The sequence below is a fragment of the Mugil cephalus genome, chromosome 7 (assembly GCF_022458985.1).
Source record: "Mugil cephalus isolate CIBA_MC_2020 chromosome 7, CIBA_Mcephalus_1.1, whole genome shotgun sequence".
In the NCBI taxonomy this organism is placed as follows: Eukaryota; Metazoa; Chordata; class Actinopteri; order Mugiliformes; family Mugilidae; genus Mugil; species Mugil cephalus.
In genome coordinates, this window is record NC_061776.1 from 6,623,188 (window position 1) to 6,647,666 (window position 24,479).

Genomic DNA, 24,479 nt, shown 5'->3' on the forward strand with positions numbered 1-24,479 from the left:
ACCGCAGCCTTATACTGGAGAGAGAGGACGAAAAAGAAAAACCAGAGAGAAAGACGCAGCCGAGGTTCAGCGGCTTAAAGTTCATTATGCAAATAGCAGGACTAAAATACCCCCACTCTGCGAGTCTAATTTCTCTTTCATGGTCTTTCTGAGTGTGGAGATGATCCATTACAGGTTAGCAAACAGCGGTGAGGTCAGAACAATCAGATTAGCGATGCATATCTGTGGAGGCTCCATTTGTTTGAAGTCTCCTCCCGTCCTCGTCTATGAGGACGGGAGGAGAAAGTGAGTAAAATCTCTGCGAATGTAGGTGAGTTATATTTTTTTAGAAGTGAATATATACTGTGATGAACATACAATCAGACACACTCTTCACAGTTTGTAAACAGTGTGATGTTTTTTGAGGGGCGGGGCTTAAATGGAGGCAAAACATCTCAAACACTGTGGCCTGTAAATCAGTCAGTATATTTCAATGGACTGTTTTGGCAAGAATGGACGAGGAAAACACATATTTTAGAGAATATATTAATACACTCACTCCCCGAGACCGTGTGTTATTTTAAAAACCTGACTCTGACAGATGGGACTATATTCACCGACCCCGACACTCTCACTCACTGGATGGACGATTTGACCAAAGGACACAGAGGGGACGAAGTCTGGTCCGTCTTTATCAAGTGAAGCCTCTCCTACAAAGATATTACAAGAAGTAAGTGGAACCACTGTGGAGGGTGACGTAGTAAATGCAACTTCAGCTCAGACACCTTTGAAACACACTACTAATGTTGTATTAGCTTGCGTTAGCATTAGCATTAACATGTAAGAAGAATCTCCCAAATAATGAGTAACTTAACGTAATTTGTCAAATCGTCCATTACTCACTGGATGGAAAATTTGACAGGACTGTCCACCGTGCAGTGGCGAGATATTTACACGAACCTAAACGAGAAACCCAGCATCTACATGAAAGAAAAAGTGAAGGCATACAAATAGTTAGATGCCAATAACAATGTCTTCAATAGACATGTACAAGATTTGCAGTAGAAGAATTTAAATGATGACCTTTGTCCATATGAACACAGAGGAAGCTTCTCCAACATTACAAGAAGTAAGTGGAACTACTGTGGACACTTGGACATCCCTGAAACACTTTGTGTTACCTAGCAGTTAGCATTAGCATTGACATGTAACAAGAACACCCTAAGTAAAGATTAACTGCACGTAATTTCAGTCACAGTTTATTCTAACCCATAACGTTATCCAGGCTGAAACTGATGATACATTGTATATATATTAATCTTGTATTATTTGTAGTGTGCACATTGTTGTTAATTGTCTCACTCCAAATCTTTCTTTTAATCACCAAAGTCAAACCAAAGTTGTCATGACTGGCAGTGACTGGTATGTGATAAAACTTCCAAGTTAGTGTTTTTGATTTTGGCTCCAAAAATACAGCAAGACTTTCACGACTGAAAGTGACAGTATTCGCCTCTAGCAGCGTTTAATTTGTAAATCATAAGGTGCAAAGTAACGTTATACAGAAAACGTACTGAAAACAACATGAAAATGCCCACTTTCCACACTGCGGGACTTACAAGCCTCAGTTTCAAATAATATCCATGGTATAAATGTTATGACGATAATTTACAATTATTCTAGGCTATTATCCGTACAGCACAGGTGGGACTTACAGTAAATTATACAGTCAGCAATTCATTTCTCAACAGGTCTAACGTAAAGAAAAAAAAAAAAGCTTTTAATTTAAATTATGATTATTCAAAGACTGGCACGGCGGCCTATTAACAGACAGTAACTCACCATATTTAGTCACATCACTAGCATGTCCGTATTCCGGTTCCCGCCTCTTGCTCCGGCCGTTGTACCGGGCTAACTGTTGCCGGGGTAACCGCCTGTTGTACCGGGCTAACTGTTGCCGGGGTAACCGCCTGTTGTACCGGGCTAACTGTTGCCGGGGTAACCGCCTGTTGTACCGGACTAACTGATGCCGGGGTTCCCGCCTGTTGCTCCGGCTCTTGCTTGGTCCACTTGTCTGACTGCTCGCCGCTGTAACTGGCTCCTGCTCCGGCTGGCGGTGAACCTGACCAGCTGCTGCCGCGGTGCCAGCCTCCTGCCCCGGCTTGGCTAACGTTAGCTGTCGGTAAACCCGGCTAACTGTCGGTGAACCCGGCTAACTGTCGGTGAACCCGGCTAACTGTCGGTGAACCCGGCTAACTTAGCTGTAGCGGCGTTAGCCTCCTGCCGCAGTCGGTTTTGCCCATAAACATGGCCGCTGAAGTTGCCCTCGTCGCCGCCTGTAGAGTCTTTTCTGACTCGTTTTAAAGTGTCTTGCAACTCTTCCTTCTTTTTGACATGTTTGCGTTGAAATGGTAACAGTTTTTTCCTCTTTGCTTGCTCCTCAGATGTGGCGAATTTCAAAAGTTTTTTTTTCCTGTGTCCTGTGGTTTGTTGGCCCTAATGTCCCTAATGATGCCTGAGGGAAAATAATTTAATTAATTAAAAATAAAATAAAATAAAAACAATAATTATTTAGTTCTTAAACATATTGATGCAACTTCAGCAGTTTAATTTTGTTTTTGTCAAAATGTAAAAGAAAGTTTCACAAAATTAAAGAAAAAAAAAGAATTAATCATATCTTTCCTGTCTATTATATTGTTGTGTAACCTTCAATGTAATGAGATTTTAACATCTTTGGATGCACCAGTGGAGGTGATTAACCAAATCAAAGAGGCGGTATATAGAAGTGTTTTTTGTGTTGTTGTTGTTTTTTTCATAACCACAGTCTTAAATGAATACAGAGTTCATACTGCACTGAAGGAAAAGTAAACAGGACAGAACAGCGAAAGTTAGAGCTCAAGCTTTGTGAAACCAATAAGATGCTGATCTTTTCTGTGAAAAAAGTCTTGAAAAGCAAAAACCCTTATTCTTGACCATGAATTCCATCCATTCATTCATTCATTCATTTGCACCCAGTGCAGCTGTGGAAAACAGCGATCAGATTAACGTATGATTCAAAAGATATGAAGCACATCAGAAGCAGCACTCATCTTTTAATTGATCTGGTATTTCATTTTGATTGCTCACACCTCAGTTTTAAATCTTGGAAATGTTACAAAAAGCTTTTCAATAACCATCACAGCCACATAGAGAAATAATTACATCAGCAGCAACCTCTGATTTTACAGTTAATTAAGAGTGCGTGGGAGTGGAGTTGAGACACACTGTAGGTACTTCTGTTTACCAACACACAGCAGATGACAGATTACCCATGAGCCTCTGGGGCCAGGCCAAGACATGCAGGCGGAGTCGTGGGTGGTCAGCGAGTTGACACAGTGAAAAAGCTGCGAGCCGACGGCCTTGTGGGAGGAGGCGGCCATGACAGACTGCAGCCTGAAACAAACATTCAACACTGGTGATTAATGGCTGCTGCAGGCTTCTACAACCACGAGGAATATGAGAGTAAATGATACCACTGGAGATGCAGGGAAGTAAACTCACATTAGAGCAGAAAAAAAAACAGGTATTAGAGGAATTTTGTTTTAGAAAGCAGAATAATTTGTTGATCCCTGTGTTTTCAGTATTGGTCTGCAGAGTCATGAGAAAGTCTGAGGAGCTGAACAGAAATGACCCAACCAGGACCGAACCGAAAGAGGTGTGACACTCCTGGGAAACTAACATAATGAAACCTTCTCACCAGAAAACACAGACCATAAAATGACTCCCCTTACATCCGATGATGATGTGAACAAACAGGGTTTAAGTAGCCAGGAAGGACCTGCCAGCTCTGTTATACAGTGTCTGATGGACAATAGCTGTTCATAACAGTTTAGCCCCATTTGAGAACATATTGTTCACTGTGGGAGAGACCGTATCATTGATACGTTATGGGACGGGGTCGTACGTTGCCCTTTAAAGGTTTTTCCACTGTAAAAACAAAAGATGTGCATTTGATTTGAACATAAATACATAAAAAAAACACTTATTCTCAGACTGGTTGGCGTGTGTTGGACATGAAGTCATATTCCTCGTTAGTATAGTGGACAGTATCTCCGCCTGTCACGCGGAAGACCGGGGTTCGATTCCCCGACGGGGAGACTTCTTGTTCCCGTGTTAAACATAGTTTTCACAACTCCCATGGGACAACATCATGAGGCAGTTGGCATGGCAACTGGTGGTCACCATGACGTCACATTCTGCCTCCTACTGTAGGAGGAGACCGTACCGTTGATACATCATGAGAACGGGTCGCACTTTGCTCCTTAAAGGTTTTTCTTCTGTAAAACCAAAAGACGTCCATTGAGTTTGTTGTGAAATGCCAATAATAATAATAATAGGATGTCTCAAAACACTGCAGAGAATTACTTTTACCTGAAAGTCATGAGGCGACCTATAAGTTTAAAGTTTTCTGAGAAGGTGTAGAAAACAAAACAACAACAACAAGAAAAAGAAGATGGAGATGGGACAAAAAGGAGGAAGCAGATAAACTCATAAATGCACTAGAACTAGTCTGAAAAGCCTTTTGATAATGTTAATCTGATCTTTTGTGCAGGTTATTTGTTTTCCACTCTGTTTTATTCTGTCTCATAAAGCTATAATAATATAATAATAATAATAGAATCCTTAAAGAAGACCAGAAAACAACCAGTAACGCTGAATGAAAGAATTATAGTGGGATGTCTGCATATGTGGTAACGGTTTGGTTTAGGGACAAATATAGAGTGAAGTTTACCCCCAATTTTTTTCATTTTTACGGAGCATCCTTTGCAATTTTATGCCTGAGGAAATGTTCCATCCTTTCCATTAGTTGTTTTTTTTTTTTTTTCCAGACTTTCTTCAGTGTTAATGGATTCATGCCTTCAAATGGGGTCATGTTATCTGTGGGAAAGTAGAAGTTTTCTGTAATGTCTGAGCTGTGACGGGATCTTAAGATGTTTTCTAAAGTGGTGGAGGTGAATTTTATAAACACATCTGAGGACAATGCTTATATTCTCAGTGACCATTTCCTTTAATTACAGTCAACTGGTCATTAGCTTGTTAAATTAAATTAATAATCCATTTGTTCGTACAGTAGTGTTAAAGCACCATTTAACGTGTCACAGAGGTCATTACACCAGAGCAACAGTGGTAGTGATGCAACAATCAACCTTCATTATGAGACATGAACTGACCTTGGTTCCTCTGGACGTTAAAAAAGCAGAAGGAGGTCTGAGTTTGTGTCGTCTGTAGACGGGAGCCCGGCTCAGATCAGATCTAATGTACAGGAAACAGAACGATGATGAAAACGGGAGCAAACACCCGGATGATGTGATGAAATGAATATGGATCAGACCTCGTTACGACCGCATGTGTTTCCCTTCAGCCATGTGTGAATTTATTCCGTCTAATTAGCAGCATGTGTGTGTGTGTGTGTGTGTTTGTGTGTGTTTGTGTGATGAGAGGAGAGGAGAGATCGAGGCGTTAAATACGCGACACTTTTCATGTGGCCACAGAGACGCGTTCGGTTTGGTGTCTCTGCCGAATGTGATTATGAAATAATGTACAGCCGGATTTGTGCCATCTGCTCGGGTGACTTCGCACGTTTTTTATAGATCAGAGGGGAAAATGAACCCGTGCGGCTGTGGACAGGGTGAAATGATGCGGAGGGACTGTGCATAAGTAATTTTTACGTATAACCGTGCGAGTGTTGACGGCAGTTATGCTCAGCAGGGTCGGCTGGAAAGAAGGTTTATGATCCACAGCTGATGAGTTTACAATCAACCCTCAGCTGCTCGTCTAGTGAGCGGACGTGCTCATCACACAAATTAACTAATTATACTGGAGGACGAACTCTGAGGATAGAAAAGCCACTGGTAGTAACTTTATAAGTTCATGGGACAAAATAGCACAAAAATAGAAATACATCATGTAGACCAACTGACAGACTATTTAGTCACCTTAGAATCACTGCAACAACTTTTTGTGCCAACTACAATATACAATAAATATAGTAATGGTAGTAGTAATCACCGATCAGCCACAACATTATGACCACTGACAGGAGAGGTAAATAACATTGCAACAATATCAATGTTCTGTTGGGAGATTTTTGCATCTTGCATTCATTCATGTGGATGTTACTTAGACATGTAGCACCCACCTAGACCAGACCAGACCAGACCAGACCAGACCAGACCAGACACCCCCTCCTGGATGATGGCAGCAGGATGCAGCCTGACACAGACAAACACACAAAAACGGTTTAGGAACGACTCAAGAAATCATGAAGAACAGCACAAGGTCCCAAAATGAAGTATTACTCTTGTTTCTTAAGTCACTGTCAACTGAAATAAATTATAATAAATCCCTCCTACCTTCATCTATTGAACTGTGGAGGACTGTTGTGGTTGATGAGCAAAAAAAAAAATCAACAAAGTACCTTGAGGGAAAAAAAGAAAAGAGCTCAATTATAGTTGATATTTGCTTAAATGTTTTCATGCAAGTACAGAACTGTGTGTGCTGCACAAACACTCAACATTTAAGATCTATATGAAATAATTAATGAACAACAGCAACAAGTTCAATGCTTCACGCTAACATTCTTGTTTAATGTAGCATTTATACTAGAAAATTCATGGGACATATATAATATCTTCCTCTTCCAAATACTAAATAGTCACCTGGCCTCCAAATTCACTAGAACCAAAACTGATCAAGTATCTGTGGGATGATCCACCACAGAGACTCCTCCCCTCAACCTATAAGACCCAAAGACCCTGAATAACAATATTTCCTTTGCAGAAAACACAGGACACCCTCAGAAGGTCCATGTATATCTCTGATGTCTGGAAGGTGGTCATAATGTTATGCCTGATCAGTGTATGTGCTAAGTTTTGGATCTTTAGACCATTCATGCAGAGCAGACCTTACTGCTTGTTACTGGTTCTCCTTACTGGGTACCAAACCCTTTGGAAACAGAATTTCTTGCATGATTATTCCATCAAAGCTTTTTTTTCTCGCGCTCCGACCATTAGATAATTTGTGACGTGGTAACAGGTGATGCTGACACACCTCTCTCTCTCGCTGTGTGCACGCAGCATGTGGCCGGATCAGTTCACCATCTGCATCGTGATGTCGCCTTTCAGGAGCCTGTTCTAGCAGCAGGTGCGGCCCTAAGCAGCTGCTTATGTTGCCTAATGGAGCCGACCGGCTTTTGTTGCTCATGTAAATCTCTGCTGATAAATATGAGGAGGGAAAAACGTCCGACTGCTCTTTGAAAGTCACCGTGCCGCAATCATCTTACCCCGACTCCAAGAACAAAAAACCCACCAGGTATGAGGTTACGCTGCCTCTCTCTTCCTGCAGATGTTCCCTTCTCCTTTCTAGAAAGCATCTCCTTCATTTCTGGTCTTCCAGCCATTTTTTCTTTCCCCGTTCTTGTCAAATTGCCTTTAGAGCTGCGAAAGCCCCGTGGAGCGTTGAGCCGTGCTGCTGCTAACTTTTATCCAAACTCCCGAGGCTGCAGCTGAAAGCAACAACAAACAGCCAAACCACAGCAGGCCTCCAGAACAAGGAAGAGACAGCGGTGGAAGTTGATGTAACAAGCTGGTTTATGGTGCAGCTGTGGATTTAACTGTGACAGAACATGAAAAGCCCTCAGCAAAAAAAAAAAAAACAAAAAAAAAAACAAAACAAAACAGGTTGTTGTTTCCCTTCCAGAGCGAGTCCTCGGAGATGTCTCGCACCTTTCTAACAAAACACTCTCACTGTGGTGATTGCGTAGAACAGAACAAGAACACGGCTGAATCATTAATTATTTAGCAACACACACACACACACACACAAAAACAACAACCAGCCTTAGGGAGAATCTCTCAGGATGAGCAGCAGAGCCCCCGACACTAAACGTGAATGAAAAGGGGGAATTAGTTTTATAAAGAGTCACAGTAGGAGCTAAGAAAAGCCAAGTCACTTCTACTCCTTTCATCGATTCACTCCCTTTACTGTTGGACACGTTTTTTTTAACAAATCATTCAAAGCTTTTGCTTTTAGAGAACTCCTCAGGCAGAACAAATGCATCACAAGGTGACAGATTAGTGACTCCTGCTAATTTCTGATGAATATCCTAATATCAGCCGGATACATAACAGTTTAAAGCTGTCATTAAATTATATATATATATATATACATGTTAAATTGGTTTGTTTTCTGGATATAGATTGACCACTACCAGTCAAAAGTTTAGATACACCTTCGCCTTCAATTAATTGAGAAGGTGTGTTCAAACGTTTGACTGGTAGTATGTATTACTATCATTAAGTTGCCTGAATGTGTTTTATTCAGTTTATTACTGGATTTTATTAATTTATGTTTGTGTGTTTTATTCTGACGTTTACATGGACACTAGATAAAAGATGCTTGCGCGCAAAAAGAAGCTAGCTACCTGCGGAATAGGTGCTGATTGGCTTCCGTTGGCATGGCAACGTTGCGGGATCACGCTCCTCGTTAGTATAGTGGACAGTATCTCCGCCTGTCACGCGGAAGACCGGGGTTCGATTCCCCGACGGGGAGACTTCTTGTTCTTGTGTTGAATATAGTTTTCACAACTCCCATGGGACCACATCATGGAGCAGTTGGCATGGCAACTGGTGGTCACCATGACGTCACTTTCTGTCTCCCACTGTGCATTTTTGGTGTAAACCAAAACACTGTAACATTTGAATTTCCCCAATGGGGATCAATACATTATTTTCTCATCTTGTATGATTTTGATCGGTAAGACATCTGTGAGGTGGAGTAAGTGTCTGTACCATAGACTGTATATAAATATGGACACAACGAGTCCCCACTTCCTTGTATTGGTCAAACTGATGCGAGTCTCCTGGGGTTTATGGGCAGCGCCATCTTGTGTCTTTGGAGCCAGAGTCTGATCAGTACAGTCCGAGAGTGGAGCCACGATAACAATGACCCGGTTACACTTTCCTAAGACTCACTCGCATTTCTGTTTAATTAATACTACACTTAATACGTATTAATACTACACGTAATACGACACAGCCCTACAGGACCGCTTGGTTTCGGTTGGCATGGCAACACTCCGTGAACGCATTCCTCGTTAGTATAGTGGACAGTATCTCCGCCTGTCACGCGGAAGACCGGGGTTCGATTCCCCGACGGGGAGACTTTCTGTTTTTGTTTTTTTCAGATAACTAACTAAACAAAAATTAGAAAACTGTCACTTGAGCTGCATCAATATTACACAAACTCCCTAAAATGACAGAGTTCACCAACATGGAGGAGGTGGAGTTTATGACCTATACTGCAACCAGTCACAAGGGGGAGCTCTACTTATTCTGGTTTCACTTTAAGATTTCTTTCTGATTGGATCAGTCTGTTGTTATTGTGGAGGTGACATGAAATGTTTTTTTGTTTTTTTTCCTGTTAATTCGTGGATACTACCGCGTCCATGTAAAAGCCATCGTCACCACTGAGTTGCATTATGGGTAATGTAGGATTTTCGCCAGTTTCTGCAAACTGAGGTAAGTAGTGTCAACTTGATTCCTTGACCCTGAGCGTCATTCTTTGTTTTTCCATCAAATTCAATATTATTTCCAAAAATCAGGACTGTATTACCAGTTCCAAATCTATAAAAGTTGATATTTTCAAAAAGTATTGGGGTAAACCGACTACAAACTTGGGCTGATTTAGTTCTTTGGAGGCTTACGATAAAATAAATAAATAAAACGTCATACAGCCAATGTTTGATAGGCATCAGAAAAGATGAGAAACTACATTTTTACTATGTTGCTCTTACTATAAAATAAGAAACTACCGTCGCTGTGGTATTGAGTCGTTCTCACTCCAAACACATTCAGACCATTAACATCACAGTTTAAAATTTAAGATCAGTTTAAAGTTAATGTTTCTTTTGTTTTTTTCCTCTCGTCTGTCAGTTCGACTCGTATGATTCTTATAAATATGTTGTTTACTACGTCTCAGCAGTGTCAACCAGAAGATAAACTCCTGCAGATTTGTCGTACGCGATGGTCAAAGCGATTCTGAATGTTGGACGCAGCGGTCGTTTTTCATTCTGATTCATCAGTGAGAAACAGTCCAAAGAAAAAAAAAAGTAAAAGAAAAAGGCGTTTCTCCGACTCCCTGGTATCTGTCTCTGTCTCACGCAGTTCACAGTAATGATCCATCACCCTCCTCTGACCTTGGGACGGACTCAGCATGACAACAGGAACAGTAACGGAGCCAAACGCGACCTTTAACACTCGCGTCCGTGTGGATGAGCACGAATATGGATCCAGGTGGGACATGAATATGGAAGAACTGGAGCTAAACAACGCGCTGATGGATACACGTAGACAGATAGTTTATTAACACTGAGGTATGATCAGTGCAGCACACGATAAACGAGGAAATAATTACTGATAAAAGATGGAAAATAAAATAAAAAGCGTGAGCTGTGATTTGATTATTGTGTATTTATATACACTTAGAGAAACAGGGTCCCGACCAGTGTTGTCACAGCTACAAATAAATAAAATAACGTTTTTATCAAAAATGCAGCATTTCCTCCACAACATACTGCTCAACCAACTTCTTCAACATACTCATTTTGCTCCAAAGTTTAGACTTAGAGACGTTTAAGGTTGTTTTTTGTTTTTTCGGCCTCTAAACTGTTCCTCTACTACTCCAGTGGTGGCTGATCCATTACATGTGAATTGTCCTCATGCTGAAAACGTAACTGGTTGCATACGTGATGTCACTTCCTGAGACGTAAGAATAAAAAAATATAAAATTGGAAAAAATAATTAGTGGTTTGGAAATAGTAACGCGTTAGATTACTGGAAAAAAAGTGATCAGATTAGAGTAACGCATTACTAAATTACTAAGTATTGAGTTACCGGTATCACATGAGACGACTGCAGCTTGAATCGATATCGATCCTTTCAGAGATATTTCAGTTTTGACATAATTTTAATTAAAACTAATGCTACTACTTCCAGAGATTCATGATACTTCAATATTTTACATCTTTCATGTCACTAGCTTAATAGAATAAAAATTACATTTCGAAGTTTTTCTTTTAGTAAGTTAATTTGTATTTTTATTGGTATTGTAGCAATATGTCAAAAATTACTAAGCAATACTATTAGGCTAACGATATCTACTTTACTATGGTTTGTTACAGCTTATACCTTTTAATTCCAATCAGCTGATGTTTTTTTTTGTTTTTTTCCCCCCACATTTTGAGCTTCTGTCAAGGATCTCCCTCACACATGGACTAATTTCATTGTGCGGTTTCAAAAGAGGTGACGCGCAAAAACAGTCTCCCAAGACCGCAGCAACATCTCTGAAAATAAACTGTCCTTAATTGCTTGTCTGGGTAAATACAGGTTAAAAAGAACGCAGGAAATGGTAAATATTAAAAAACATATTAACTATGAATTAGTATCTGAGATTTAAAATAAAATCAGAAAATAGAATTATTTATTTAAATAAACCCTTCGCTAATCAAACGTAAAGCACAAAAGGGCTGAAAACTGCAGTTCTATAAATGGCCACTAGAGGCAGCCTCACTATCCACAAACCTCCTTGGTGAAAAGATCCAACTTTACGGCAGAAATAAACATGTTTACAGCCTGATATAACAAAAACAACAAGGTCTTCATATGTTGTACTTATCTGTGTTCGTGGTAAATCCCTACAGCATCATTTAAATCCCAGTTATAAAAATGTTTCCAGCTTGGAGTAAGGTAACTAATATCTTAATTTAAGCATTATTTGCTGTTGTTGTGGGCTCCTGTTTACCACTTTTTTTCCCCGAATCTTTATTCTAAGATCACCACCAAAACGACGAAGAGAAAGGAGATTACGGAGCAGCCTCCTCCTCCTCGGGACAGATCCCTCAATCACAGCTGTTTTCTTTTTCTCTCTCTCTTTGGTTTCAATTCGTCACTCTGTACGTGGAGAGGATTTCTCACCAGCGTCCACATGATTCCTGAATTTCAATTAGCGGCCTCGGGGTGCAGGTACAGATCTCAGTTAGGTGCTTTTAACTGAAATATTGTTGCTTTTCATCCGACGCATCGACCCAATAATTCACAGCCGTGCCCCGATGCAGTGTGAAAAAGTCTAATTTGTGCTGACTTTAATCAAGGCTGAAGCCTCACGACGCTCGGGTTATGAAACAATAAAAGAAAACAAGGACGCAGACGCTTTCTAAATACCAAAATAGGCCTGGTGGGGAAATTAGTCTGCAGCTTTGAGCGTTAACTCTGCTCTCTGTGAGCAAAACAAATACAACACATACAAAAAAAAAAAAAAGTATCTGAGGTTAAATGGATCTGTTTAGAAATACATTATTCATGTGCCCTTCAGCAGACATTAAACTGGATTTAAATTAGAGTTGGAAAACATTCCTGTGGCCTCGTTGCCTGGTTGTTTGCTGAATATATTGCCCTTTTAGAAAAGGTGTCTGCAGGGATGACGGGTTCCTGCAACACTTGACCAAAAAAAATCTACTTTGCTCTAAATCCCAGCGTCGCAACAGGAACAACGCGGTTAGAGATTTGCGGCCACATTCACAGAGTTTATTTCCTGTGTACCTTGGCTTAATAAAGCTGTTTTCTGAGCGGCGGCAAAACACACAACAGATGTCGGAGTAATCCTCACCCTGCCAGACGACTGACAAAACGTCTTTGTCCCCCTCCAGGTCGCCTGGATTAGAGGTAAACTGAAGCTAAATTGAACATTACATCCTCCTATGAGAGAAGCAGCAGTGACAGGAATCCTTTTAATCTTGTGGGAATGGTGGAGGGAAAAAAAGGGGAAAAAGGAAAAAAGAAATGAAAAATTTGACAAAGTTGAAGAGAGGCAGACAATGAGGGAAGTATAACAGCAACGATGGAAGAGACAGGGAGAAAGGAGGGAAGGAGAAAGAGGAGACAATCATCGGGAGGAGAATGAGATGGAGGCCCCCGCTGAGGAGAAAATAGCGTCGCCATCTCGGTGCGTGAGATAACAACAAATAGGAGGCTTCTGGAAATGTCAGCTTGTGGGCGTGAGCGAAGGGGAGCTGAGCCACGGGGTAAATGAGAGATTCAGCGGGAGAAAGCCTCATGATATCAACTATAATGGGACGGCTAAGTTCAGACTGGTGGGGGAAGGAAAAAAAAAAAAAAAAAAGAGGGCTCCTACTGGGATCATTATATACGTGTAAAAAATGAGCTGTTGCATATAGAGTCCAAGATACCAAGGACGAATGTGAGAAATTTGGCGTCTTGAGTGAAAGACACAGCCGAGTGTAGACTTTAAGTACTGTCCCAAAAAGTTTGTAGAAACAGAAAAACGACGTAAAATCAGTTTCCTGTGAGCAGAATCCGATCTGTGTTTACACTAATGCAAAAACATAGTTCTACGTAGCTCATCGCATTTCAGGCCAAGTCACAGGTTATGTCAAATTAAGTCAAGTCAAAGGTTATATATAGATTTTGCTGCCTTTTAAAACCATATTTAAATGCAGTATCCATGCTCATATAAGGCTAACGTTAGCTAACTACATTAGCTACTATGCTAGCTAACAGGCTAGTATTAGCTAATTTACAAGCACTTGGCAGAATGGTTCTTCAAATGCCAAACAAAGTTTGACGTTGTGGACGGGCTGCAGATTTGCACGGTTTGGATTCTGTGGTTCAACGTTTCTCTTCCCGTATTTAAAAGAAAAGACATTTTGCACCTTTCCCACTTCAAGCGACATCATGATGGTCTAAGAGATTCACAGCGTGCGCTCACATAAACTTAAAGACTTTAATGATCCATGAGGGAAATCCCTTTGTCACAGCTTTGTTACTGTAACTACAGAATAAGGATTATGAACAAATATACAAAAGTAGTTGGCAAAACAGGCTAGAGATATTTACTTTATATTTCATATTTAAACTGAAGACATGAAATGAACAACAGTCAAGTCTTTGTGTCTCAAGTCGAGTCAAGTCCAGAGTCCACAACTTTTCAAGTCTAAGTCGAGTCTCAAGTGTTTTTTTGTTTTTTTTTGTCAAGTCATAAGTCGTCAAAACAGCGACTCGGCTCCAAGTCTCAATGACTCGAGTCCACGTCTCTGATCAGAGACACTGGTGGAGGAAGCGGCCATTAATAAAACATAGATAGACTTACAGTTGGTGACTGATCGCTCCCTAAAAATCAAATATAACATTAAATTTTTAGTTACATTTAAAAATATATGGGTGAGGTTGGTGTGGTGGACTGATAGATGCTTTATTCATGCCAAACTGGGAAATTTAACAGTTGCAGCGGAAAAGTACAGGCACTCACACCATACATCCTATATAACAGGAAAAAAATAAAAATCGACTATTTACACAGTATTTATACGATTATGGAAATAAGTGAGTTTAAATAAGCATAGCTCGATTAAGCTTTGCATGTAAACGCACTGACTGATCCAGGAGACAGTGGATCCACCAACACTCACCGATCGCAGCTTCCCACCCACCAACAAAGGCTGGATGGTGTTGAAGGCGCTGGAGAAATCAAAGAAAGTGATCCTCACTGAGCCTCCACCACCGTCCAGGTGTGAGTGAGTGAGCTGCAGCAGATAGACGACAGCGTCATCCACCCCCGGACTCGGCTGGTAGAGAATCTGTAGGGGGTCTAAAGACATTCTCACCTGTGGCCTTGAGGCACTCTTTGGAAAGCACATATCGCGTGTCAGTGCTCGTGCTACTGGCAGCAAGTCACCTGAACACACCATGAAGACCACGTCAAGCTGAGTCAAACATTCAACATCTGGGTGAAATTAAAACAAACAAAACAAAAAACTGTATCTTGTATAGATCTGGTCTCTCCTGCTTCATGCAGATCAGTCGGTTTATACTTTATTCACTTCATTTTCTGCATCACTGCATTGATAGACCTTACTAATGCAACATTTAGTAGAGGATGGATGGAAGATTAAGGGAAGATGGAGGAAGGAGGAGGGAAGTGATAGAGGTAAAGAGGCAGAGAGTTTAAACGAAGCACAACTTCTCCAGGTCTGCAGGGAATACTTATCAGATTGCTCTCTACAGTTTCACGGCTTCGGTTTAAGAGCACCTTGACTCTTACCACCTCTCCCCCTTAATAGGAGATAACACCGGTCTAATCTCTAATGGAAAATATATATATATATATATAAATAAAATGGCCCCTGGAGAAACACAGCTAATCTGTGACAGAGAAATACCAGTGGACGAGGACAACTTTTTAAACATGGCTGCCTGCAGCAGACAGACGCTTTTAAAAGGATTACACTCGTCTCCAAAATATTTCCTGCCCGTCCTCCACTCAGAGTAATCAGTGTTCGCCTGATACATATCAGTTATCACGGCTGAGATACCTCAGAGCTTTGCTGGCCAATAAGAAAAATGATTTTCCACGAACATATTTCAGTCTCATCTCACGAGGCTCTTATCAGTGGAGAGGATGGCAGGATCCAGGTGACCTTCTCTATTAATTAAAACCTCATGTCCGGCTTTAAATCCCTCTGACCAGCGAGTAAAGACGGTCAAAAATAAAGATATGGATCATCTGGATTTGCAGCATGTTGATTAAATCTTGAGGATTATGGAAAGGAAGCTCACGTGTACTGATACTTAGGTACAAAGATGAGATATCTTTTATTACGGTCTGCTAGTGCTGCAATACATCCACCCAATACAACAAGCTAGATGCAATGTTGTGATGACAAAAAAGTACAGCAAAGGCTCATATTTAGCAAAATACACATAATAAATAAAGTATCTATCTAGAATCCATATTTCAGAATAAATGTCAGCGCACCCATGGAACATATATTGAAGATAAGCATGAATGTTTGAAATATTACCCCATCATTCCTCCCAGTGATCAATTCCCATGAAAATAAACATTTCTTAAAAAACCCTTCAATCCCATCTCTACAATCAGTCCAAATGAAAGGCTTAATTGTCTGCCTAATCTAGTTTAAGTGACTTTTCCCAACTGAAACTGGCTAAATTAGATGGTGATTGTGATAAATACATACCATGAATTCACTGTGTTGTTGACGTTCTTACATCATAAATGCAGCTGTTTCTTTTACAACTCAAAACTGAGAATCTGTAAGGACGTTTTGGGCGATTTTCAGCCATGTTTAAATCCCCCAAACAGGAAGTGGTAGCGATACTCCATGAAGTCAAAGCAGGTAGAGCTCCCCCTGGTGGCTGGAGGCTGCAGTGTAGGTCATAAACGCCACCTCCTCTACTGTTAGTGGATGGGACTTGGGCCGAAATAAAACACTAAAATACACGTCAAATATTTATTTATTTTTTTCCAAGGATGGTTTATCACATTTTAGGTAGTTAATATAATGTTGATGTGTGTTTAAGTGTCATTTTTTCTGGATAGGTTTCGCTTTGGTTAGTTATTTGACGCTATGGAAACAGGATGTGACGCAATGTGACGCGGCCACTAGTCGCCATGCCAACCGCTCCGTAAAGCGATCCGTAGGAAGGACCGTGGGAGTTGTAAAAACAAATTTTAAAACAGTGTATAATATTAATATATTAATGATAACTTTATTGTTATATATACTTTTTTTCTAATATTTTAGGACACATTTTCCTAGCTTCAGAAATTTACTCTCAATCTTTTCGTCAACTGTAACTTAAATGAAAAACCGCCTGCTAAGATGATGCTTTCATGAAAACTCGGAAATTCTAAATTCCAACTCGGAAATTTGAAAATTCAGATATCATAACATTTACATTACAGGTTAATTCATGCCTGCATGTTTTCAATGTTTCCCTCCTCTACCACACCCGAATTGAGAAACACTGGGTTAATTCAAAGGAGATAAAATAAGTTTGGTTTCCTTCCTAACTGGTGGAGGTAGAGCAAAGCAAAGTATTAATTAAACGAGAATGAGAGTAAGTCTGGAGGAAGTGTGGTCTGGTCGTAGACACCGTGGGTCAACTCTCCAATTGTAAATATCAGACTCTGGCTCCAAACCCGTAAGATGGTGCCGCCTGTATCCCTGGGAAAATAGCGTCAGTTTGGCCAATGCAAGGAAGTGAAGACGCACCGTCCATATTTATGTACATATTGATGTTAATTTCCCTTAGGGGAGTCATCACAAAGGGATCAATGCAGTTGAGTCTAAGTATACAGGCTTGACACTGACTGGACAACAGTCAGAGGCACAGAGACAGTGTCACAATATATAGCAAGGAGGTGGAAGTTCAGTTTAATGTAAAACTTACTCAACGTAGTGACTTAAAAGCGCTGCCAAGAAAAGTCAGGTTGTCCCAAAGGACCAAAGTCCAAAGTGAGTTCAAACAAAGGAGCAGGTAATTCAGAATAATCCCCCAAAATCAACTATAAACAGCAACGAAACACTGGTACATGTACAAACGTACAAACAGGCTGATTATCCACCAAGGGACAGATGAAGTTAATGAGGGGAGGAGCATGCAGATAAAAGACACAAAATAAGACAGATGAGTTTAATCACTGTGGTGGGAAAAGACAAAGGAAGGAAATTAGATTAACAACAAAAGGTACCAACATCAGGACAGGTACAAACCCTGTGGTGTTGCCTCATCTCCCCAATGCCAATAGATCCAATGAAAGCATAAAGACAGCACTGGATCTAATATATCACTTTTAATAAAGGTCTTCCTGCAATGTCAAACCAATCTAAGATCAAATATCCATTTATTTAGTTCACCCGTTGTTTAATGAAGACTAATTGACTTTTACTGTGACTGTAAATTTGACTCGGAGCACCTCCAAGATTGTTCAGTCTTTTCCACTAATGTCAGGGACAAAGAACATCTTCTAGGTAATTATTTTTAATTGATTGTAATGAGCTGTTCAGCCGAGGCCTCTGTGTCAAACGACTGATTATTTTCTCAATTAACCAGCCCACACAAGAATTAAATGAAGTGTGTTCATTAGTGAAAGACGAGGAGAGGCGCGATAGTCGACCGACTCCTCTCTCCCACGAGCTGTAGGTGGGCTGATAATTAGCAGGACAAACTCCGCCGTCTAATTACTCCACAGACGCTCAGATTATAACTGTGGGAGGCCTGGATGATTATCACAAGTCTGCTATGAGACAAGTCATGACAATATACTGAGGGTATGGCTACTCCTTCTCAGAGGACCAGCTCACTGTTAGTCCTCGTAAAATCATCTCATGATGTGATGGATGGAGTAAGGCGCTTGCTCAGGGGCCCTCAGCTATGGACACGAGTCTATGAAAAAAGGGAGGACATATTTACTGACATACATCCATGTCCAATGACAGCTGAAATTTAACACTACGCGCTAAGCTGAATAACTTCCGGGGCACAGAAAATAGAGATATTAAAAATCTAAGTCAAAATAGTCACTGAGGCCGTTTTTTTGAATGTTGCATATTTCACCAAAAACATAAAATTATTAAATTTTAGTGATCGAAATCTGTTTTTGATTGAGATTGAAAAACGAATAATGAAATAACGATAATTTTTCTTTATTCGTTTTATTGATTTTCCCGGCTGAATTTAAATTCAAATGAATAACTACCACCTGGTTACTGTTACTCAACTGTTAGTTGAAGCTGGATATGTTTAGATGTGAATTTAAATTCAAATGAAGGACTAGCACCTGGACCGGGGAGGCAAACGGGCTACATCTCTATTCACTACTCCCACTTCTGCACAAAAGCTTCAAGTCTAATATTATTATTATATTATTATAGTTTTATGAGACAGAATGAAACAGAGTGGAAAATAAACAACCTGCACAAAAGATGAGATTAATATTATCAGAAGGCTTTTCAGACTAGTTCTAGTGCATTTATGAGTTCATCTTCTTCCTCCTTTTTGTCCGATATCCATCTTCTTTTTTGTTGTTGTTTTGTTTTCCCCACCTACTCAGAAAACCTCAAACTTATAGGTTGCCTCATAACTTTCAGGTAAAAGTAATTATCTGCAGTGTTTTGAGACAACCTATTATTATTATTGGCATTTTACAACAAATTCAATGGATGTCTTTTGGTTTTACAGAAGAAAAACCTTTAAGGAGCGACCACTTCCCATAACGAATCGATGGTACGGTCTCCCCCACAGTGGGGCCATGCCAACTGCTCCATGATGTGGTCCCATGGGAGTTGTGAAAACTTTGTTTAACACGAGAAAAAGAAGTCTCCCCGTCGGGGAATCGAACCCCGGTCTTCCGCGTGACAGGCGGAGATACTGTCCACTATACTAACGAGGAATACAACCACCCAAGGTTGCCATGCCAACCGGCCCAAGGCGGTCCTGTGTAGTATTACGTGTAGTATTAATTAAACAGAAATGCGAGTGAGTCTTAGGGAAGTGTAACCGGGTCATTGTTATCATGGCTCCACTCTCGGACTGTACTGATCAGACTCTGGCTCCAAAGATACAAGATGGCGCTGCCCATAAACCCCAGGAGACTCGCATCAGTTTGACCAATACAAGGAAGTGGGGACTCGTTATTGGGAGTCCATATTTATATACAGTCTATGGTACAGACACTTACTCCACCTCACAGATGTCTTACAGATCAAAATCATACAAGATAAGAAAATAATGTATTGATCCCCATTGGGGAAATTCAAATGTTACAGCAACACAGAAAAAAAAACAGTGACCAGAAAGAAATTAAACAGGACACTGAGAGTAGCAAACAATATCACAATCATATCATCTTTACAACAACAACAAAAGATCATCAAGCTTCAGATCTGTCTGTTACTGTTACTCAACTGTTAGTTGAAGCTGGATATGTTTAGATGTGAATTTAAATTCAAATGAAGGAATAGCACCTGGACCGGGGAGGCAAACGGGCTACATCTCTATTCACTACTCCCACTTCTGCACAAAAGCTTCAAGTCTAATATTATTATTATATTATTATAGTTTTATGAGACAGAATGAATCACAATCACAATCATATCATCTTTACAACAACAACAAAAGATCATCAAGCTTCAGATCTGTCTGTTACTGTTACTCAACTGTGGATATGCTGGATGGCACAAAAAACTTCAAATCTCCCCGTCGGGGAATCGAACCCCGGTCTTCCGCGTGACAGGCGGAGATACTGTCCACTATACTAACGAGGAGCTTGACGACAGAACAAACGACACAAGTTGCCATGCCAACCGCGCCATCAAAAACTAAAAAGTACGCAGGTTACTTGGATAAAACTGCGAATGAGTCTTGAAGACGCGTAGTCGGTTCATCGATATCGTGGCTCCAAAAAGCCACAACATGGCGCCGCCCGTATCCCTGGGAGACTGGCACCAGTTTGAGGGTTATGCGTGTTTCTATGGAGGGTCAACAAGCGTACGTCTCCATGGTTACGGCCACCGAGTGGCAAATAGTGATTTGAAAAGCGGAGATATATTTTTACAGATGTCGAAACAACTGGAATCCAGACACCGGTGTTGTGGTTCACATTTTGTGTCAGGTAACATGAATTTATGCTGTTTTTTTTTTTTTTTTTTTAATCCTAACTTAAGTCCTAACTTAAGTTTCTTCTTAAGTTACGTTCTGGAGGGCAAACTAACGTTCTTCTACTTCTTAGTAAAGCTCTTAGCATTAGCGTTAGCATCTTTTATTTAGCTACACTTATCATAACTGAAATGACCTCAAAGTAACTTAAACTAACGCTAATCCACTTTTCCAAATCCGTACTAGTTCGTGTCGATCATTGTCGAGTCCAATTCCCTTTAATTTGATTTGATAATCCACATTATTCTCACTAATCGCACTGTATTTACTGATATTATTTCACGCATGTTTTTACCACTCGAGGGGGCGTGGCCAGGAGCGGTAGTGACGTCAATGCATACCCTCTATACAAGGAAGTGGGTACAGACACTATGATATGGTCTGCAGTACGGACACTTATTCTACTTTACAGGTGTCTTACAGATCACAGTACAATCATATTATCTTTATAACAACAAAAGATGATCAAGCTGCAGATTTGTTCTGCTACAACCATCCTCCCCAATATTAGTCCTCTGTTAGTTGCAGCTGTATATATTGGTAGTTACACTGTCTGAAGTTGTTGTTTACATGTTGACAAGTAGAGTTGAATAGTAGAAGGACTGAAGTCAGCAAAATGGAGACAATGCCAGCAAGCAGGAGGAAACAGAAGCATAAATCTGTAACTGGAGAAAGGAGATAGAGGTGATGATGGGGATACGATTACAGCGGGAGCCATGGATTTTATTTCACTCGTCCAACTGATGTGACTCAAAGACGAGGATGAGCTGTCCATTAATTTACCAAACAAAGAAAAAAGATGCCAATAAAGTGTGAATTATTCATTCAGAGAGTGTGTAGTCTCTCTGTATCTACCAGAGGTTTAACAGATCGGCTTCAGTCCATTGATGGCTGAAGGCTAATGCTGCTGTAACACCAACACGCAATGTTGTAGATGGATTCAGTTGATAAATTGGATGATAGTTCTGATTTATGTAATTAACAGACATGCTACTTCCAGCCTTACTAAAAAGGAGAAGGCCATCTTGTGAACCGTTTTGAAATCGTGTTTCTATAGGAACCCAGAGTGAATAAACCAAACACTAGCTCTCGAGAGGGTTCTTCTTTGTTTGAGTTATTGAAGTGGTGTTTTTAGCTTTTTGATTGAATAAAACATGAGTCGGCACCACTTCTACAAACACTGCTGCTATGATGTTATTTTCCAGCCTGGCGACTCAAATATATCAGAGTAGGATTTAATCACAGGGAATTACAACTGATACAGGAAATAATAACATCTCTGCATGCAACTGAATGGTCCTACGACCAATCAGGGCAATTTTGCGGCCAACAAATTCACCTACTTGATTTGATTGGCTTGACAGATTTCTGCCAGGGCAGAATGAGTTACAAATGGAGTGAATCCAGAGCAGCTTTGAGGGGACATGAAACTGCACAGCTACATCGTTCACGAATCTCTTTTAAAGTGTAGCTCAAGCTGGTGAATCAACAGTGATGTCTGACATTTCAATGTGTCATCACAGCATTAAATGAGGTGGAGAATTCATTCTGCATGCTGCCAGTGACTGGTGACACCTCCCCCACCAAACACTGCAGCGTAAGAATGCTTTAGTGCTGGGATTTGTCCATTCTGGGCTCCTGTAGATGTAAACGTCTCACTCTAAACCTACGATGTTTCATTTCTGCAGATAGTTTCCTCTAAATGTTACGTACTTGTTCTTTAAATATGTATATGAGATGAAGTGGACAAATCTCGTTGTTTTCATTATCAAAAAAATAAACGACTGCACTTACACTGGTCAGGCATATCATTATGACCACCTTCCTAATATTGTGTAGGTCTGGAAACCAAATATTGTTAGTGGGGGGCTTTGAGGGGAGGGGCCTCTGTGGATCATCCCACAGATACTTGATTAGTTTGAGATCTAGTGAATTTGGAGGCCAGGTCAACACCTTGTGCTGTTCTTCATGTTTTTTTTTAGTTGTTTCTAAATTGTTTTGTATGTCTGTGTCAGGCTGCGTCCTGCTCTGGGGTGGAGGTGTCTGGTCTGGTCTAGGTGGGTGCTACATGTCTAAGTAACATCCACATCAATGAATACCAGGTCCAAAAGCTTCCAAGCAGAACACTGGGTTGTCACAAGACGGTCGATGTTATTTACTTGTCCTGTCAGTGGTCATAATGATGTGGCTGACCGGTGTAAATGCAGTTAAAGGGCTGCGGATAAAGTGCAGCTCCAAATCTTCAGCTCTAGTGTGGATGGAAAATAATCAGAAGAAGTGATCTACCTCTAACTCCATGAGTGAAATCGCCGTCACTGATGAAGTGTCGTCACATCAAAGCTCTTTTCAAACGCTAACTGAGAATGATATTATCAAGCTTCACAACCAAAAGCTGCCGGGAGTTTGAGCAGCAGCCTGAATCTTTTATCCCGCTGAAATTCTATCCCGGGCCGTGGAGATGATTTCATCCGTGTGATGTTTGATTTTTTTTTTTCTTTTGCCTTTGATATCGAAACAGATTCTGGATATCCCTGTCATCGGCTTCACAGACAGTGAGAGGAGAAATAAACGAGTGGAGCGGGGGATCACTGATGTGAGGCGGCTGTATCATCTCGTCACCTCGGGCGTCTGAGCCGTTTAAACATGCAGAGAGGCTAAGTGGCTCTTCGCAGAGAATCACTTTGACATCCTCTGCGTCTGGATGCTTCGCCGTTTTCCACATCTGCCTCACAAGTGTCAGCACTGAAAGATGTGTATCCAGTTTGAAGGGGCACATGTGAGTGCATGGAAACTGTTCTGGTTGTTGAGGGCGAAGTCTTTGCCGTGTGTCGGCTTCGTTTGACAAAGAAACAAAAGAAAAGAATCTCTCTTTGTGACGGCGTCTTCCTGCAGAGCTCTTCAGTAAATGGTTAACAATGAAAAAACAGGATTTAAAAAAAAACAAAAAGCATGTCGTTTATTTCCAAACAACCAGAATTAATCATCTGTGTTTATTTCTATGTCATGTCACTCACACGTCACTGTTTTCACCAACACTACAGTTACACTGACAACACTTCAGCTTCAGAGCAGTGCGTCGCCGCAGGGAAAACACCACTGCCAACCATGAAATTCACACCTAAGTTTTCAACAAATCCCACGAGAAGATCAACATCAACAACATCCCCAAACTTTGCGAATTTAGGCGAAAGCAGCTGCTTTCTACCCACGATGGAAATGGGCCAAGAAGTAACATTACTGGGACAGTCAGTCAAATAGTGCATTTGTTAGGGACTGTTTCACGTTTCTGGTGGCATGTAATGTAATATGTCCTGCAGAATAATTACTTTAGGCTTTTCTTTAAATTTGTGGAGAAAACTAGAGACCTGGTCACACCAGTGACTAAAATGTGACAACTTAAAGCAAACTCTTTCCAACCAAACTGCCAGGAGTTATAGATCTGGGAACGATGGAAACTGAATCGATGCAAAACATTTGTTTATTTGAAGGAACGCAGAGTTGTAAAAAATCGAGGGAACTTATTAGTTGTGTTGCACATTTATTTTTGACTATAAATGCTTCAAAATGCTGGATTAATTGACGACACACATATATTTATGTTCGCAAACAACGCCACAAGTTTGCTAAGTGATAGGTTGCTAACAGTTTGTAGCTTTGTTATTTCGGAGAGGGGTTTCTTCTCATTTGTTGCATCTTTATTGTAAACAACCATTTCCAGAAGAAGTGAATCAGCGATATTGTGACTGAGTAGCGTTAGCAGTTGAAGCTAACGGGGAGGCAGTTGACAGGCCACTGTGGAGAGGTTTGTGAAAGGGTTCCCAACTAAACGTCCAGCAGAAGATGAGTCGTCTATCTAAAAATATGAACTTCTGTTCAAACTGTTTTAAAGGCGTTAAGACAGGCGCTTGGGGATACAATATTCAGAGCTTA

The 24,479-nt window shown here is 40.6% G+C and overlaps 5 non-coding genes across 5 annotated transcripts; 3 read left to right on the forward strand and 2 right to left on the reverse strand.

Annotated features, from left to right (window-relative positions):
• Positions 1-4,040: 4,040 nt before the first annotated feature.
• Positions 4,041-4,112, forward strand: trnad-guc. Its single transcript has one exon. It is a non-coding gene; the product is annotated as a tRNA-Asp (tRNA).
• Positions 4,113-8,493: 4,381 nt separating this feature from the next.
• Positions 8,494-8,565, forward strand: trnad-guc. Its single transcript has one exon. It is a non-coding gene; the product is annotated as a tRNA-Asp (tRNA).
• A 538-nt stretch (positions 8,566-9,103) lies between these two features.
• Positions 9,104-9,175, forward strand: trnad-guc. Its single transcript has one exon. It is a non-coding gene; the product is annotated as a tRNA-Asp (tRNA).
• A 10,037-nt stretch (positions 9,176-19,212) lies between these two features.
• trnad-guc lies at positions 19,213-19,284 on the reverse strand. Its single transcript has one exon. It is a non-coding gene; the product is annotated as a tRNA-Asp (tRNA).
• An 802-nt stretch (positions 19,285-20,086) lies between these two features.
• Positions 20,087-20,158, reverse strand: trnad-guc. Its single transcript has one exon. It is a non-coding gene; the product is annotated as a tRNA-Asp (tRNA).
• Positions 20,159-24,479: the final 4,321 nt, after the last annotated feature.